The following is a 19,538-nucleotide window of genomic DNA, read 5'->3' as shown; positions in this document are numbered from 1 at the left end:
TGGTGAGCACCTGGCCTTGCATCCTCAGGAGCTGGCTCAGCAAAGTGCAGGAAAATCCCTGTTTTATTGCAGGTTCTGTTGGCTGGAGGAAGCTGGGACCTTGTTCTGTTTCTGAAATACTTCCTTGTTCCAGTGCTGAGGTTTGGGTCTGATTTAACCTGATAGTGCAAGTGGACTATTTAGAGAGGTGGCTGAAGCCTTGAATTTTCCTGTGGAGGAGGATGTGGAGCATTCCCAGGGTTCCAGATCAGCAGACAGCAGGTCTGAGGTCCCTGGCAGCACAGGGCAGCGGGGAGCAGCGTGTGGCTCCCAGGGAGAGCAGTGCCTGCTCTGTTCTGTGCCCAGCACAAAGCCTGGGCTCCAGCGAGGGGATCAAAGGCTGATGGGGAGCTGACAGTGTGACATGGCCAGAAAAAAGCAAGGTGTGATCCAAGGATGGATTAGAAAATGAATTTCCAGGAGAGATTAATGCCCTGTACCAGACAGTGGTGCAGCCTCGCTCGGGCTGGAGCAGACTGATGGCCAGCATTCCATGGAACGTGCTTGAGCTGGAACAGGGACAAGAACAGGGGAATGAAGGATGTGTCTGTGAAGGTGAGCTCAGAGAGCCTTGGCTGGGCTGGCAGGGTGGGGATGGAGCAGGAGCTGCTCTGTGAATGCTCTGAGGCCAGAGCTGCTGAGCAGAACTGCTTCAGGGGAGAGAACCAGCAGGTGTGGGATGATCCCAGCAAAATCCAGGCTCTTGGGAGGAGTGTCTGATCATCAGGCAGGAGTGTGCTGATGGAGAAACCTTCCTTAGGGTGTCACAGGGCTGCAAATCTGGAAGGATGGAGGCTTGGGAGCAGAGATCCCTCCAGGCAGGGGGTGTTTGGGACCCCTCCAGAGCAGCCTGGTCACTGCCATGGCTCACCCTGCTGCTGTCAGCAGTTTGTGCCACAGGCTTTAAGCTGGCCAAGGTTTATTGATAATTATTGATAATTATTGGCAGTGAGTGCCTGGGGCTGGGCACATGCCTGAACTTTTTTCGTGCACTCTCAGCTCAACTTGTTTTGCTTCACTTTGATTCCTGCCAGGGCCCTAAATTGTATTTGTTAAAACATCAGGAAAATGGGAGCCTGTGCTCAGCCTCATCCTCACAGTAACTGGTCCTGATGTCGCAGAATCCCAGAAGGTTGGGTTGGAAGGGACCTTAAAGCCCATCCATTCCCACCTCTGCCAGGGGCAGGGACACCTCCCACTGTCCCAGGCTGCTCCAAGCCCCAATGTCCAACCTGGCCTTGGGCACTGCCAGGGATCCAGGGGCAGCCCCAGCTGCTCTGGGCACCCTGTGCCAGGGCCTCACATCCTCACAGGGAGGAATTCCTTCCCAATATCCCATTTAAATCTACTTTCCTTCCGCTTAAAGCCATTCCCTGTGTCCTATCACCACAGATCCTTGCAATATCCAGGTTTTTAGAAGTTTTTCCAGCTTACACTGAGTAGAGAGACGTCAAAGCCTCCATCAGAGGCCCAATCTGGCTCCAGCACGTCCCCAGCTCTGGCGCCTGTTGTTGCGCCTGGTGCGGGGCTCTTGCCCACGTTCATTTCCAACATGGTGAGTTCTGTGGTGTTAACGAGTGTTGCTGGGTTCCCATGGCAACCCTCGCGCTAATTAACGCACAGTAGCCAGGGGAAAAAAAAAATCTGTCCTTCCTGATGAATTAATTTGACAGGATTGTTACGGGGAGAAGAGTTGGGAATAGCCACTCGGAAGGTGTGCGCGGGGCTGGGAGCACAGAGCTCGGGGTAACACAAACCCCTGTTCCTCTGACCTTGCAGCTTTCAAACTGAAGCCTTGCTCACCATTTGCAACGGGTTTGTGTTTCAGAAGGAGTAAAATTATCCTGACAAATGTCTAAGAGCATAACTCAAGTGGTTACGCTTTTACCTTCCTGGTTTGGGGGTTTTTTTTGGTGTTCAAAAGATTAAATAAAGCCCAAGTCAATTTTAGAAGTTAAATGCTTGAAAGAATCAGAAAATTCACATTTAAAGACTGCATTATTTTATGTCCGGAAAAAACCTCCAGTTGCTGAGGGCTCTTCCCAAATCCCAGCCCCCTCTGCTGGCTCTTGCTCCAGTTCCCCCGGTAGCTGGAGCTGTTAGAGATGTGCCCAGATGGAAACCATGGATCCAGCCTGGTGGTTTGGAATGCAGGCGAAATTGCGCCTTCCCAGCGTGGTCCTGGTGGTTGAGTGGTGGCCTTGGAAGCAAATCAGGAGTGGGAAAAGCAGCCCCTCGGTGCTGGGGATGAGTCACGGAGCGGGTTCCCATCAGCGGGGACAATTAAACTCCTTCAGCACCGAGTGCACAAAGCGCTGGGTTAAGTCGCAGTGTCCTGGCGAAATTCTTCCTTGGATAATTGTCCTCAGACTAGCTGGATGCTCCCTTCCTGCAGGTTTAATTAGCTGGAGCTGGGGCTCAGCGGCCCCTGCGTGGTGATGGCCACGACCTAACGAGGTTTGGTGGAGACTTGTGATCCCACGAGTGCCTCGGTCCTGTTGTGCCTGCAGCAGTTACCTGCATGCAAAAGGAGCCTTAGGGAGATAATGACCTTGCTTTAGGGCTCTTCAGTGAGATTTCCAAACTCTCTGCTGCCTTCAGCACCCAGAGGTCCTGGAGTCTCAGCTGTTGGCACCTGGGGGGGATTCAGGCATTTGCAGGTGGGGAATGAGGGGTTTTCCCTGGGGCTGTGGCTCCAGGACAGAGTGGTTGTTGCACTGGGGCTACTGCAGGAGAATTTGGGATGTCATCAGCAGGAGCAGCTTTGGTTTAGGCTGATTGGTGATGGATTTGACTGCTCTGGTGCATGTCCCTGGCTGGAGAGCAGGGGACTGTGTGGGGGCAGTGCTGCCATCCCGAGCAGCTCTGAGGTGTCCTCCTTTCCCCACGTTTGCAGCAGGGCAAACAGGGTAAGAGACCTCATGGGAGGTTCTCCCCTGAGATTTCGGCCTCTCCCGATCTCTGGGCACTGCATGGTTGTGCCTTTCCTTGTGACAGATCTGTGCTCCCCCGGGAAGTCTGTCCTTAGGTACCTGTGCCAGGTGACAGCGTGCACAGGTCCCCCTGTGGTACCCACAGGCCCCCCAGCCCGTGCACAGCTGAGACAGCAGCTTTGGATGGCCACAGGAGCTCCTGGAAAATGTGTTCCCAGTGTCCAGAGCTCACAGAAAAGTAGATGCATTTATTTTCTCTTTCCATGGTTGTCCCTGGGAAACAGGAATACTGCATCCAGGAAAATCTTCCTTTCCCCTGGATAGCCGCTGCTCCCTGAATTCACCGGTGCCAAATCCCAATAGCAGCACCTAATCTGGATTTTAATTCCTCCAGCTCAGTTAAAGTGCAAAAAAGTATTCCCAGTTCTTCCTCTAACACTGAGTGACCCCATGGGCCTTATCCAGAGCAACAACGCTCTCAGTTGGCACTAGTGATAGTGCAGACAACTTTATTACAATATTCTGCAGTATTTATATACATTCTTATTTAATTAAGGCTATTTTGGGCACTAAAGTGCTTTGAAACATTCACAAATCTCTGGATTTACTGGCTGCTGACTGGAGTTGTTAAAAGTTGTTTGAGGGGCTGCATTTCCAAGGAGTGTAATAAATAACAGAGATGGGATTTTTTTTGCCTTTTTAAGGAGAGAAAGAGGACATGTCCACATGCTTAGATACCTTTTGGGACAGGTGAATTCCCAGAAGGGTGGAAAAAGTGAGGCTGAACCCCCAAACAGCCACAGGTGGTGGCACACAAGTGTGGAAGAACTGGAGGGAATTGCCTCAAGTTTTTGGCAGCCCTGTGCTCCTTCCAGCAAGGAGGCTGGGGCTGCTGGGGGCAGGGGGACCCAAAGCTCTCATGGTTTGGAGAGTTCTGGTTCCTGGTGCAGAGAGGGGCTCTCCCCTGGCTCCGCTCCCTCCAGCCTTCCTGGGCTGCCTCGGGAAAATTCCTTAATTTATTTTTTTATTTCTCACCTTGTTGATCCTCTGTTTGAAATCCTGTGGTGTTGTTTTCCTCTTAGATGGGTAAAATGGAGCCTTTTCTCCATTTCAGACTCCCAGCTCTCCCCATTATACATAACTAATACCTCTCTGGAACTATTGAAGCTGTGTTAGCAGGCTCTGAAATGGGAGTTTAGCTGAGCTTTTAGCAGGTTTAATCTTTTCCTGGGTATTAATCCTTCCAGAACCTCTGATAAAATTTGTTGCTTTTTCTCTGAATGCCTCCCACGCTGTCAATATCTGTCTGGAATGAGTTGCTTGGTGCAGAACAAGCCATGGAGGAGGGAATGTTGCAGCCTCCCGTGGATCTTGCTCTCATTTCAGTGCATCCCCACTCCTCTCTGATTCCCTGCCATCGCTGCTCCTGTGATTCCTTGCCCTGGGAGCATCTCTCCCGTTGAATATGGGTCTGGAATGAGTTTGCTTCCTGTTTATCAGCTGTTCCTCAGTTCTCAGATACATTCCCAAGGTTTGCCTGTTTGATATCAGCAGAGAATGTCAGGGAATAACATCACCTCTTCTGCGCTGCAGTGGAGATGGAAAGGTACCAAAGACCACAACAAATGTTGGCTTTGGTTTTTTGCACTTATTTTTTCTTGCTTTGTGCTGCATCACAGGATCCTAAACCTGTGTGACAGCAGACTCAGACTGTGATCCAGGTTATCAAAGACTGCAGCTGAACTGGAGGGGAAATTATCCTTTTTTCCATCACGTTAGTGTGGAAGTGACACCATCTCCTGTGGGGTACCAGCAGGCTCGGGACAGCCTCTTCCAGCTGTGTCAGCTCTGGGAAACACAGGGTGTGAGCCTTGAAACCAGCCCAGTGCACCTTGTCCAAACATAAACCCAAGGAAAAATCTCTCCATGCTTTGCAGATGTCCAGGTTCTCCCTGATTCCAGCTATTACAGATGAAATAGGAAGGAGAAGGGGTTTTTCCCATCGTGCCTGACCACGGAGGCGCTTGCCCAGTTGCTCATCCCACCCCTCAGCCATTTCTCCAGTGACAGCTCTTTTCCATGCTTCTTCCTTCTGGGTGCACGGCCCTGCTGCCCCAGCTGTGCAGTTCCAGGAAGGCAGCTCCTTTCTTGAGCAACGCTGACCATAAAAATGGTGGTGAAAATTTGTGAGAGGAGGGTAATTTATCGTTTCCATGGCAGTGCTGGAGGAGAGAGAGCACTGAGGAGTGAGGTATGGAATAGCAACAGAAACCTGGGAGACACGGATCACATTCCATCTTCCCCGTTTCTTCTCTTCTGAGTGGGTCATAAAACAAAAGCAAATGAGGCAATTGGAGCTCCCTGTCCATTTTCCTGGGGCTTGTTTAAATGAGGATTTACTTCAACTAAAAGCTCCTTAGAGCCACTTAATTCTTCCAGGTGGAGTAAATATCTAGGCCAGTAGTAAAAATTCCTTACAGATGTCTTCAGGAGGATACTTAGCAAGCACTTTCCTGAAGAGAATGTCTTGGATGCCTTCAAAGAGCCAGTCCTCAATGATGGCACATTAGGTAGTGGGGCAGGACTTGGCATAGCCTTGGGAATAGTTGGAAGTTGCTCCAGTGAGGGACAGAGGAATGAAACAGGCTGCAGAGCAGTGAGGGTACATGCTCTGGTTTTCAGCTATTAGTCAAAAAAACTGTAGCTGAAGTTTTATTTCAGAGATCTGGGCATATTTCACTATGGATTAATGTAATCTCCTGTGGCACTGCATTGCAGAATCCCTGTGCATTCCCTGGGTGGATCCCTTTGCCCTGTTTGTTCCATCCATGGGGTGGTTGGTGTGACCTGCCCACCACATGGAACATCTGAGGGAAGCTCACACACTCAACTTCTGCTTTTAGCTGAAAAGAAAAATCACACTGAGAAGAGCTGGAGATTTCCCATTAGGTCAGAATCTCCCACCTTTGTTATTTGGTCTCTTTTCTGGATATTTCTATCCTAGAAGTACCAATCCTTTAAGGCATCCTTTCCACGTTCTGAGTTGGGAAACCTATGTCTGAAAGGAATAATAATTATACACTGAATATAACTGAGTGTTGACTGCTTGCTAGGCAGATAATATATGGAATAGCTGAAGCTGAGCCTGAGTGGATCTTTGGATGAGAATTCCTTGGATTCAGCCTTGACAGCTCCATTTGGGCACGTTTCAATCCACACCCAAGCTCTGTGTGCTCTCAAATCTCTCTGTACCTGTGTGTGCCAAGCTCCTGGACTGTCCTTCCTTCTTTACTCCAGTTTTGCTCTGAAAAAGGAAATCAGCACTGGAGTTCCAGTTTTGCTCTGAAAAAGGAAATCAGCACTGGAGTTGTCCATCAGCCACCAGGGTTGTGTGTTCCTTGCAGGAAGAACCCGAGGTATTCGAGGAACGTGGGCTCCCAGGTGTTCCCATGGACTTTGGTGTCACTCCTCACACAGGGCAAGGCCTCGCCCTGTGGCCAAGGCTGGCTGCACTCAGTTGGGTGCAGCAGGACTGCAGGGCAATCCCAGCCTCTCCCAGTCCTGTCCAAGCAGGTAGCAGCAAGAACCTCTTGCAACTGGGGCAGTCCTGGGGAGGGATCAGATCCACGCTGCTCCAGCCCAGGAATGCATCACCTCCATCCAGGAGCTGCTGCTGCCCCTGCCAGTGCTGCTCCTGGAGGCACCTTTCCACGAGAGGGAAAGCTGAGATGCTTTGGAGATGTGACTGAGAGGGAAGTTGGTTGCTTTTCTTCAGAGCAGGAGCCCAGGTGTCCGTGAGGCTCCTGGATCATTTCTGCACTGAAGCCAGAGCAGGACTTGCGTTTACCCTGCTCCTTCCTGGCACTCTGTGGTGTGGTGGCATCCGGTCAAAGGTTGGACTTGATGACCTTGGAGTTGTTTTCCAGCCTTAATGATTTGGTAACTCTGTGACTGTGAGTGCTCCTGGGTTGAGGGATATCCAGCTACTGTGGGTGACCAGTTTGCTGCCAGTGGTTATCCCAAACATGCAGGGAGCAGAGAGCCCAGCCCAGGCAGGAGCTCTGCACAGGGAGGAACGAGCAGAGCCCTGCTGATTTCATGGAAACAGCTGGGACTCACTGCAGGGTTCTGTAGGCCAGGCAGTGGGACAGGCCAGGGCAAGGACAGATCTTCCCTATCAGCACAGCCAGGGATTAGCTTCACATGGGCTCTGCTGCTGCCAGTTCTTCTGGGGTGAACCACGTCCCAGAGGAGCTGCTTTCCACCCAGAGGCTGCTAGGAATTTTGTACACACTCCATTTACCTTTCCCCTCAGATTGGAGAGTCGAGCTTTTTTCGGGTTTGGGTTTTTTTTTTTTTTTTTAAACTCAGGTGTTTTAAAAGTAACATTTTGGTTCACCTTTGGAGTTGCCATTTGACTTGTCTGTAGCACGTCCTGATTAGTGATTAATTGCGCAGGACATGTTGTGACTCCAGCCCGTGTCCTGGGGTGCTTGTCGCAGCAATGATGCACTGGGTGATTACTCACTCCCCTTAACCTGACAGCTGTATTTCTTCCCTCGACTGCTTCCTGACCTTGCCCAGGTACGTGCCTTGTGTTTTGTTGGAGGACGTTGGGGATGTGCAAATTTTTCTTTCCCTTGCGTGACCTTCATCGTGCCTGGGTAAGAGAAGGGAACTGTTCCATGAACAGATGGAGCGTTATTTCTAGAGGAAGGTGGATAATGCAGGAAATTATTCATTCCAAACCCCTTCAGACAACTCAGATGTTTGCCCTAAGAGAGTGTTGCAAATCCTAGTGCAAATACCTGCTCACACAAACTATCCAGCTACCTTGAAAATTGTGTGTGAATGTGGAAGTCATCCAGTCCCAGAGCAGAACAGTGCCAGGGGACTTAACTGAGCCATTAAGGAAATCAGGAATAAGCAGGATTTTGAGCAGTAGTTACAGAAGAGATATTTTGTAAGCCGTGTGTAGGCAACTTAGACTAAAAAAGGTTGTCAAGTCATAGCAGGTAAAAAAGAACAGTGTGGAAACCAGTCTGGGGATGGATAATTCACTGCTAAAAGCAGCAAGGTTTGCTGCAAGTGGTGCTTGGCTCTTGTTATTCCTTAATGAATCGAATCTCTTAGCCAGGGAAAACATCACGTTGTCTTGAAAAACAAATCGTATTTGGATGCCTCTTTCTGTGCATTTGTACCCATTTTAACACGAGCACACTAATTATGCTGTGGAGATGATTTTGTTATGGCAAAAATGGAGCTGAGTTTGCAGCTGGAACTGTGGAGCTCTGGAGTGCTGGAATAGGTACGTGGGGAGAGATGCCTCTGAATTCCATTGCCTTTCTCTTTAATATTTGTATCCCTGTGCTTCACATGCAGCTTCACAGAGTGCTTCTGCCCCCTTGGGTGCCTGACTTTGGGGGCTCAGCAGCCTCCAAACTTCCCTGGATGCCAGAGGAATGGTTTGAGGAATCGTGTCCACGGCCCAGATTCTCTACAGATGGCAACGGGCTCACAAATTCCCAGGCTTCCTGACATGTTTCCCGATGCACAGGGAGCTGCATGAGTCATATTGCTCCAGCTCTGGTCCTTTTGGATGGAAATTATACTTTTAAATACATTCTGTGATTACACGCAGCAGCGGCGATGGGCTCGTTTGGAGGAGCTGGAATTCAAGCCATTAAGTTGAGTGGCTGCCATTATGTCCCGTGTTTGCCAACAGATAATACACAGCCATGCTTCATCTGTGACAGCTTTGCCCTCTAGACTTTGAATAGAATTCTCTTGGTACAGAACTGGTCTCTCCAGCACCATCCAGGTGATTGTTTCCGTGCGCCAGGCAGCGAACGGGGCCTCGTGACAAGGTGAAGTGGGACAGGGAGGGACAGCACTTGGACGTGTCCTGGGCAGCATGACCTGCAGAGAGGGGAAAGGGACAGTTGTACAACACATGAGGTGACACTGGTGTGTCCTGGTGGAGCCCCTGCACATCCCAGCCCTCTCTGAGGGCTTTCAGGGCTCCTGCCAGAGCTCTGAGCTCGCAGGGTGTGGGGCCGTGCAGGCAGCTGTGGGGTTGGGAGATGGGAGCACGAACATGTGGAGGCTCGTGGTGTCTCTCTCTGTGCCTGGATTGCTGCTGCTCCCTGAGCAGCCCAGGGGGCTGGGAGGCAACTCCTGGTTCAGAATGTGGTGATGGACTTGGAAAAGCACCTGATGTTACCTTTCCACCCTGTGCAAGTGTCATCCAAGCCGTGGCCCAGCTGAGGGGGAGAGGGTTGTAGCCAGTGGCTGCCTTGAATTACTCCTGTTCAAGGGGACATTTTGGCTGTGGCAGTTGTCCATGAAATCTGAGAAGCCATCAGACAGTGACTTTCATTCATTCCTAGGCTGAATTGAGCAAAGCAGCTTAGAGGTGGAAGGCTGCCTATCCCCGTGCTGATCTGGCCAATCCCTGTAATAGGCTTACAGGATCCGATGGAATCTGCGGGACAATCCCGTGCCTCTAACGAGCATCCATTCATCACCTTTCTGCCAAGACAGCCTTTCCACCCAGCACTGTCCCTTCAGCTGGTAGGGGGAAAGAGCTGTGGCAATAAGAACGTGATGTCAGATCCCACCTGGAGTGTCCCTGTTGGAACCCAGGGACAAGGGTGGGAGAGGGACAGCCCCGCAGTGCCACCCCTGTGCCTTCCATCGCCCGGGGTGCTGCTGCCCCAAAGCCAGCAGGAAGGCAGGGCTTGCTCTGGGAATGTTCAGTGCTTCCCAGCTCTGTGAGTGATGCTGGGCATGAGGCAGGGTGTTCTTGGGCCAGTCCAGACCTTGGTGAGGTCAGAGGGCTCCGAGAGCCAGAGGATGCCACGGGCTTTGGCTCAACAAGCGTCTCAAGGGGAGAAGCTGCTTTGCTCTTACCTCTTGGCTTTATCTCTCCTAAGTCCTGCCTGTTTGCCCTCTCAGGAGCTGGGGGATGGAAGGTGAGATGTGGTTGCTGTGAGGATCTGAGCTGTGCCTGGCTGGGTTTGCTGTGCTCTTGCTGCCAGCACGGGGGTGCTGGATGGCAGGGATGGATCATCCCGCTGTTCCCTCAGGATGCCCATGGCTGCTTTTGGGTCCAGGTGCTGGAATCCTGGCAATCACGAGGAAGGCTTGTGGTGCAGCTGGAACGATTCTCATGAAGATCATAATTTTGGGGGCAAGAAGCTTTGTCTGGCCATTTCTTATTCTGGGCACTCATCCTGGTTTTTCCTTTTGCTGCTGGAGGTGGAATCAATGGGATTTTCACTGGGTAGCTCTTGGTTTGCACAAGAGCAGCTGGATGGGCTCTGCTTCCCCCTGGCTTGGGAGAAAAGGCTGTCACTGCCCCTTGCAGTCACCCAAAGCCCAGGCTGGTTCCGGGGCCCAGGTGTTGCTTCTCCAGCCATTGCTCCCTTTGTGCTTCATTTAATTAAATTTTCTGTGGGCTCAGGATCTGTGAAACAGTTTGGAGATGTCATTCCCCTCATCTGCCAACAAGCCCCTCCTGGACTGTGTTAGATGTGAGCTGCAGGGACTTACCCTGGGAAACCAGGAGATGAGAACAGCAAATAAGGAGCCCAGGTGGTGAATTTAATCAGTGTAATACATTCATCTGGACTTTAATCCAGCCTGAGCATTGATTTGCACTAATAACAGCCATCACTTTTTAAGTTCCAAGTTCCCAGCACTAAAAATATCGTTTTTTTTAATATTATCATGTTGGCCGCTTACTACAATACCAATAAAGGGGAGTTGTGCATTATGGAGGATTCCTGGGGATGTGTTTAATACGTGTGGTCTAACATGACACAATCCAGACCTCTGCTTCACTATCAGAAGGGGTTTTAGAACACATTGCAGTGACTCAGTCACGGAGGGGCTCTTGCTGCTGCTTCCCTGTCCTTGGCCATCCAGGAGTGATGTTCCTGCTTTGGATTAATAGTCCTGCATTTGAATTCATTTCCTTCCATGATTTTCAGACCTGGCCAACTGTGTCAGCTCTTAGAGGACAAAGTATCCACCCAGAGTTTTGTGAGTTCTGGTCCTGTCACTTCCTTCATCTCCCTGGGAATTCCTGGATCCGGGTGAGGGAAGTGGCTGCTCTGGGTGTTCCTGGTGTGTGTCCCTGTGCCGTCGCTCCTGCTGGGGACAGCTGTGTGGCTTAGCTGTGTGGCACCAGCTTTGGGCTGGCTGGTGGCACTTCTGCAGCTGCAGGCACACAGATCCCATGTCTGGGATGAGCAGATCCGTGTGCTGTTCCCTTTGTAAGCAGCTCTGTTGTGTTCAATAATTCAATCCACTGGGAGTCATTTGTGTGATTTTCTCCTTAATTCCTTTCTGCTTTGGAAACTTCCATGTCCCAGAGTAACAGGTGATGTACATTTTGAAATAAATATCCTTTACAATGTGAGTTACCCCTGCTTTCCTCAGAGCAGTGACAATTTTATCTCCTCTCCTTGCAGAAACTGTTTGGTCGCTCAGATGAACTCAGTTTTCCCACAGTCTGCTCCACGGCAGGGAAGCTGTTTGCTTTCCAGTTTGAGTAAGGACAAGCTTTTGGGGTAACATGAGTCTAGATTTGGCATTTCTGACATTTCCAGTCAAGTCTTGGTCATCCCTGGAGGGGTTTTGAGGCTGTGGATTTGCTATACTATGGGTGTAGGGATGCTCAGGATGGTGTCAGTGCTGTTTTTCCACGCTGTGTCCCTTAGCCCAGGGCTTAGCATTCCCCAGCAGCATCTTGTCCTTCTCTGTACATTCCTAGAGCCCAATTTATATCTATTTTGTAATATTTATATCTATTTTGGAATATTCTCTTTGCCTATCTGCCTTACTCTTCCCCTTGGGTGGCTGAGAGGGAACCAGATCTGTCCTTCCCCGGGTGCTGCCGTGGGCTGTACACGATGCCTCGATGTTCTTGGGCCTGGTGCCTGCTGGGCTGGGGCTCTGGGGAACTGGGAACACATGCTGGGAATCCTGACTGCTCCCCACCCACCCACCCCATCCTGCAGGCTCAGCCAGTGAGACTGGACCGGGTGTGAATCACAGCCCAGCTCTGGCCCCCTGGCCTGGAAGGATTTCAGTACAGCTCCAGGTCTTCGAGGCTGTTGTGGCCTTGGCTTGGGAATGTCAGGAGTCCCTTCTCGGGACAGGAGGCTGGGATTTGTGTGAGTATTTTAGGTTTGGATCTTGGAGAGTATTTATTGTTTGCTGCTGAGTGCTGCAATGAGGGATCTGTGCTGACAGCCCCTGTCGGCCCTGAGTCCGCAGCGCTGGGAGCTGCCCTGGCTCTGCTTGCTGAAGGTGCTGTTTGCTCTGGAGCAGTTCAAACTTGGACTTCCAGCCTCAATCTCATCATTTATCTGAGTTAAAAGATGATGGCTGGTGGTTATTTGTAATTACTCTACATGAAAGATATGTCGTGAGGCAAGGGGAGCCTTAATGTGCCCCGTCCGCAGGAGGGGCTGGGAAGCAATTAGGGTGACATATGCTCCATGAAAACAGCTCCAACCCGCATGGGCTGTGCTTCAGTGGGGTAACTCTGCCTTGTCACCACCTTCCAGCCTTCTCCTCACTGCTGCCAGGGTTTTACTCAGCTCTCCATCCGCGGCCCTGCCTTGTGGCTGCTGTTATTAATAGGAATGACACGAGCAATAATCATAATAAGGTGGAAAATGAGACTAATGCTATCCCCTGGGCTCTGCTGCTGCAGCCTGGCTCAGGCCGGGTGATTTCCTATCTGCCAGGTGAGATCTTCTCAAGAAAGTGTAAATCAGTGAAAAATAGAACAGCCCAGGTTCCACTAAGGAACCTTTCTGTCTGTACTGACTCTCCACATAACATACAGATAAATAAAAGATAGATAAAGCTTCCAGCCAAGTGTGGCAACCTTCCCAGAATATGGGATACAGGAGACTCTCACTCCAATCAGCCTCTTTCAGCTGGAATCCAGTCATTAGTTAAATTCATCAAAGGGCTTGAAAGCAGAAAGGGAAATTCTTTGACTTGTGCTAACCTTTGGGTGATTGCACCTCTTCAGAGAATGAGCAAATCAAGTGGAGCTGCCCTGCCCTGTGTTTGGTGAATGAGCCGTGGGGCCATTCACCGAGATTGGGCATTATTCACTTTGTATAATTCCTGACGAGAGGTTTAAAAATAACCACACCATCCAAGCGGCTCTGGGGAGGTTATGCAAGAGCAGAAGCGCGGCGGGATGGGCTGGGGTGACGTTCTCTGAGCATTCCCTTTGCTCCATCGGCTGGGAGAAGCAGCGGGGTGCGGGCTGAGACCCGGCACACCCCGCTCCCCTGCTCCCTCCCTGGGCACGGCTGGGCTGGGAATTCACGGCGGAGGATCCCAGCAGGGCCGGGAGGCTGGCACTGGGAGCTGACAGCAGATTCCCAGCCCCACCAGCCTGTGCTGTGGTGCTGAAGCATGGGAGGTGCCTCCCCTCCCTTGGCTGGGGGTCTGTGCAGCTCTGCTGTGTCCTGTCCTTCCCCTGAGCACTGATTTCTTTGAACGCCAGCTCTCTGCGTATCCTCCTTTGAAGCTGTTTTGGCTGCCTCCATTGTGGAAGGGCCTGGTGAACACAGTGTGGGAAATGCTGTTGTGATTTTACGGGGCTTTTATGTTGTGTGAATAAAGGGCATCTCTGTACAAGAACGATTTGAACAAATGGCATCCACTCACCACATTTCTCCCTCTCCCCTCACAGCCTGCTCCTATTCCTGCATCCTGCTCCTGTGGAGGAGGACACAGTTTATGTAACGCTGATTTGAAAGGGAACTACCCAGAGCTCTCCTTTTTCACTGTTACAACTTTACTGATGCAGTGATAAAGGATCTAATAGAGGAACACTTCCCTGCCTTAAGATTATTCATATTCCCAGAGGCCATGGTCCTGGAAACTTTGAGGTACTTGAAGTTTTCTGAGGAGATGGTGATTGAAGGTAGATTTCTTTGGGGTTTTTTTTTGGGAACGTGGCTCTTCATTCAATGCATTTTGGATTAGTGAGAAGCTCTGTGCCAAAAACTCAGGGTAGAATCTTGTGGGCTAGCAAGGATTATTTATCCCTGGGAGAGGTATGGACAGGTGAGAGTGGTTTGAATGGCCCTTTTGTGCCCATTTCAGTCTCCAGGGGCCACTAAGCCCCTGATTTCTTCTTCAAGCTGGCCCATAAGAAGCCACTAAGTGTTGACGAGTTGGGACTATTTAGTGAAATGTTGCAGTAGTGGCTGATTTCACTCAAAGACGTTCAGTCCTCGCCTGCCTCACTGCAGGCAGGGGCTGAGGTGGAGCAGATGTTTGCCTCCAACTGTGCATCCTGGCTTGGGGAGTGAGCAGAGCCAGGGAAGACGCACCAGACCAGAGGCAGAGGCTCACTCCTTCCCCAAAACGCTTTTCCAGTTGGTCTTGTCGTGTGGAGCTGGAGCAAAGTCCCTCTGCAGGGACGCGGCTGGGTCACGGCGCAGAGATTTAAACCCTGCAGTGGCCGGGGAGAAGCTGAAGCCTGGCTCCGAGTTCACTCTGTAAATGTGCTTTGGGAAGTCAGCCCCGCTGGTGTTCCTGGGCTTTTTTCCTCAGGGTGTGCTGTGGATGCAGCCTGAGAGATGGGACTGAGCACGGTGTGTGGGGCCTGCTGCTGCATTCTTGGCATTCTCCTTCCCTTCCTCTCCTCTGGCTCCTGTGGATTTGCTCCAGACCCGCTCCAGTAACATTGGAGAGGTTAGGTAGAGTGATTCCACCAGGTCCTCTAGCAGGGAGCTGCTCCTGTTATTTTTATTTATTCCTTTTGTTTTTTATTTTCCTGCTTACTTTGATGGTGAAAATTATTCCATCTTGATAAAGGTGCCACAAAGGCATGGCTGGAAAAGAAAATCCAACAATCTGGAGTCAAACTCCCACTTTTGAGCACCTCTCTTGTATTCCTTGGAAACTCCCCTGTGGCTTTAATGACACATTAAAGCCCTTTGGCTTTAGAAAGTGCAAGGGGAGAAGGAGACAGTGGGGATCTTTGGCCAGATGGACCTTTCTGAGCTCTCCCAGCACGGGTGAGGACGGAGTTCAGCATCCCTGGCACGCGCTGTCAGAGGTGGGGCCCTGCAGAGTCCCCTGAAACCCTTTTTTACTGTTTGTTGTTGTTGCCATTTTATTTTGGCAGCACCTCTAATGTAATTCAGTATTTCCAATGGCCACGTTCCATCCTGGAAGTGACACCAGACGAGAAGAGAAAGCAAAATCCTCCCAGCCCTCCAGTAGGGATGATTACATCCTTTCTGCTGGCTTTGCTCGCTGTTGTAAAGCACTCACCTGTTGTACCGGGGTGTTGGGAGTGTCTGAAAGGAGCATCTCCAGAGGGAGGGTTTGTGCCTGGATTATTGGAGCTTTGTTGTGGAAACCTGTGGGGAAAATCCCTGGGAAGGCTGAGGCTGTGATCCTGGTGGTACAGGGATAACACACCGTGTTCTTAGTGAGCTCCACAATGTGCCAGCTGGGCATGTACTTAGAGGGATCCTTGTCTTTTTGCCCTTTTTCTTTTCCTCATTAAATCGATCTGTTGGTGGAGCTGGGATGTGGAAGTGGCCCCTCCTCTCTGTGCCCTGGAATTTCCCTTTGCCCATGGCCAGGTGTTTGTTGGAGCAGTGCCTGGTGCCCAGCCCACACAACATCCCGAGAGTTCATCTGCTCTTCTGCCCACTGAGAAAGCTTTTCCTCTGCCCCTGAAGGTGCTCTGCAGTCTCCTGTGAAACAGGAAGCATTATTCTCAGGTCCATAGCTCCCAAATGCTCCTGGGCATTTCTGCACTGAAGTTACGAGGTGAAAGCATTGAGGAATTTTCTCTTTGGACTCTTTACTTTGAACAACCAACTGACAAGAATAATTCATTTTAATAGGAGCTAGGACTTCACCTGGAAGACAGGCAGTGTTCAGGGGATGTCACACCAAATGTCCTTGTCACCTGCTGCATTTCTTCTCACTGCTTCCCTCTTCTTATGGGTAGGACACTTTCCCAAATATCTAAGTCCTCATTTTTGGACATTTACAAGGCTGAGATTTTGTGAATTCTTCTGGTGGGCACAGGGAACAGAACTTTATTTCCAGCAACCTTCACCCTCTTGGTGTGTCTGGGAGAGCGTGCTTTAATATTTAACTGTTCCTGTTGTGATTATTATTCTTAAATCCAGTTCTTTGGTTTTGGCAATGGCCAGATTGTAGCTGGGATGAACATTAAGATGTGGGAAATGTAAACTTGTGCATCAGGCAGCTAAACACAGAGAATTTCTGGGGCATGATTCACCTGGCTGGAAGGTAGGTTGCTGAAATAGCCGGGATGAATCACACTCCAGATGTGTCTCTTTCTCTTCACTGGCTATCAGGGAGTCCAGATGACTCCCTCAGCTGCAGTGTGGGAGAACCTGACTTTATGGGAGAGGAAAGAAGTTCCTTTCAAGGTCTTTGGCTGAATATCTCCAAGTGCAGCTCTAAGCCGCAGCTTTGAAGCCGAGAGACATGAACTTTCTGGAGTGAAGAGCTCTTGTGTTGAATTCTTGCAGAAAATAATATTTCATGCTGACCTTTCTCCAGTTTGTCATCTCCTGCTGCTGCAGATGTCAGGTTCTGTCTCCATAACCCTGCCCTGAGAGAGCTGGACGGCTCCATGGATGCAGCAAGATGTCTTGCAACATAAATTCAACTGGATCTTTTCATTTGAGGCCCTGACACTGTCTCAATGGAACTCCAGCTCTGCCATCCCACTGCCATCCTTTTGGTACAGGCTGAGCTGGATTTATGTTCCAGAAGGCCAAGGCTTGCTTGCAGGATTCCTGGCTTGTGCATCCCTTCCTTGAGCTGACAGTAAGGACCAGGGGCTGGGAAGGACCAGCCCCTGCTGGCCCTGATCAGTGAGAACCAAGGACTCGGAGCCTTGCTCCTTGAGATTGAGAAGCACCTTGCAAAGCCACCCCAGCTCCTGACATGCCCTGAAAGCACCTTGCAGACCTCTGTGTTAGCAGCACAAAAAGGCCGAGGTGTCACCCCCTGTCCCTTGGTGTCCCTCTGCAGCCCCTGGCAGCCCTCACCGCTGGCCAAGCCGTGCTCCTCAGAGCTGGGATTTGTGCCTCGGGCTCGGATTTTTGCAAAGTAGGCTGGGAGGATTTGAAGCACAGTCTCTCTGAAGTTTGGGCTCGGTGACGTTTCTGTGGCAGTTTGTGCCCAGAACTGCCTGTGTGTGAAGTGACAGCAGAGTCTGTGTCAGCTGAAGCAGAAGCAGCAGGAACACGGCTCCTGCGTAATAGCTCTGTTCCTGGTTCCTCATCAGTGGGAAAGGGACTAAAATACCCAATGGCATTAACAAAAGGAACAAGTGTCAGGCCAGCCCGAATCATTTTTTGACAAGAAAACTGATTTTTGAGCCAAAGAGAACGTACTTGACTGCATTTACTGAGAGAAGCTGAATGCAGGATCACTGTGAGCCACGGGTGGGAGGTGGTCATGGGGAAAGGGGGCCATGTGAGGTATTACTGGGAGATTGCTGTGACACTGGAATAAATATTTCATGCTGTTTCACAAATCTCTGGTAAGGTCCTTTTGGGAATAGTATTTGCAGTTCTGGTCATCTGTGTTCCAGAAAAATGCAGGCAGGGTATGTGAAAGCCTAAAAGGGCTCGTGAAATGCCTGGGGGAGGAAAAGCTGGGGGCTGGGAGGGCAGAACTTCCTTACCTGGGAAATCACACCTGGACAGCGTCCATGAACATGGCAGGGGGAAGCACTGGTGAAGGAGAAGAGCTCCTGGCAGAAGAACAGATAATTGTTACCTGGACTCACATGCCTTGTGGGCTTGCTTCAGCTCTGAAGTCTCACCCCTTCCAGGTCTGTCCCGGGGTTCTCTGTGCTTTAAGCTGATCCCTATTAGTGAAAGCATCCAGGAACCTTGACTGGGAGCAGAGCAAGGGGTTGTGAGGAGGCCCTGGAACATGTCTGAGCACCCAGCTGGAATCAGAAATCAGTCTTTACAACTGTTATTTCTCCAGGTGTAGCTGCCCTGCTCTGCTGAGCCCAGAGCTGGGGTGAGCTGGGGCTCCATCACTATCTGGCTCCGGCTGCTGCTGGTTGGGATGGGACCCTCTGGTGCCCCCCAGCTGTGTCTCAAAAGCCCAGATGTGGGATAACCCCTCACTGAAGCAGGAGGTGCCCTCTGCCATCACCTGAGAGCTTGTTACATGCCTTGGTTTTCTGTCTGGTGTCCCTGGACCTTGTGAGGCTCGTGTGGACAGGTCCTCTGTATGACACACGAAGGGGACATGTTTGTTCCACAGCTGATTTTGAATTAGAAGGGACAACCTGTGAAAGTGAAAGTGGGAGGAACACAGCTTTACTTTGCTGCCCACCGAGTCCATCTGGGCTTTGAGGATGCCAGGTTAAGCCTCGTAGGTCTTGCTGCTCTGGGTTTGACTGACTCTACAGCTGAAGGGCTGGAAGTGCAGCTCTGAGTGTCTCAAACCCAAGGAGATCAGTGTTTTAAAGGAAAGCCAGTGCAAGGCAAATGGGAAATCAGGCCCTTTAATCTGTTGACTGGATTTTCTGCACGACTTGAATGTTCTCTGTTGATGCTGAGAACCTGGAGCTGTGCTAGAAGGTCTCCTTCAAGTTCTCATGGTGCAGGTAGTGATTAACAGGGGTTTGGGGAAGCCAGACTTCCATTAAGAGCTGTCTGACCTTTGCCAGAGCTTCTACACTTGGATAACCACAGTGAGGGGTTATTGTCTGTGTGCTCTGTGTTCCTGCCCGAGCTGAGAGGACACTGTGGCTCTCCGAGGTCTGGAATGGTCACAGCTCTGTCCCTGTGAACTGAAACTGGGATTTGAGGGAGCCCAAGTCCGTGGTCAGGGTGTCTCAGTGGCAGAACTAATGAAGGAGGCCCAGGATGGCTCTGGCAGGCTGTTTAGCATATGGAGAAAAGCTGTATTTGCTGGGGCAGCCTCAGTGCTCAGTACAGAATTCCTGCAGCAGGCAAAACGTAAACACAATTTACTACTCTGTTAAAAACCACACAGCTGTCACTCAGAGGAGCAGGGGGTGTCCTGGGCATGGGGGGATGGTTGGTGGTGTGGAAGCACGGGCATCAGTGGTGGGATGATCCCTCCTGCCAGCATGGAGTGGGAGTTTCATGACTGTCACAGAGGAGACCTGGTCTGTGCTGGTGCTGAGGCTCCATGAGCTCCACATGCAGAGATGTTCCCAAGCTCCTGTCAGACACCAGGCTGGCCTCAGTCCAGTGTCCAGAGGCCAGGACCTGCTCCATGCAGACTGTCCCGACAGCCAGGGCCAGCAGGATTCCCTGGGCAGAGCTTGGGCTGGGCTGTGCTCCAGGCCAGGGCTGGGCCAGGTCAGCAGCGTGCCAAAAGCGAGGGGTGTCAGTACATCACCAGCACTAAAATGGGCAACTTCCAGTTTCAAAAAGTGTTCTAAATGCTTGCACTAACTTTGCTTGGATCTGCATGGAAAGCCCCCCGAGCCTTGGACATTTCAACTGAAGTGAAAATTCCTTTGCA

General features: G+C 50.8%; 1 protein-coding gene across 9 annotated transcripts in view; it reads left to right on the top strand.

The window, feature by feature from the left end:
* ARHGEF9 (Cdc42 guanine nucleotide exchange factor 9) overlaps positions 1-19,538 on the top strand; it is a 193,059-nt gene that overhangs the window by 119,675 nt on the left and 53,846 nt on the right. The window lies entirely within an intron of this gene.

This window comes from Aphelocoma coerulescens, chromosome 4A (genome assembly GCF_041296385.1).
Source record: "Aphelocoma coerulescens isolate FSJ_1873_10779 chromosome 4A, UR_Acoe_1.0, whole genome shotgun sequence".
In the NCBI taxonomy this organism is placed as follows: domain Eukaryota; kingdom Metazoa; phylum Chordata; class Aves; order Passeriformes; family Corvidae; genus Aphelocoma; species Aphelocoma coerulescens.
Note: the sequence above shows the minus strand (reverse complement) of the source record. Positions and strands in the feature narration are given on the sequence as shown.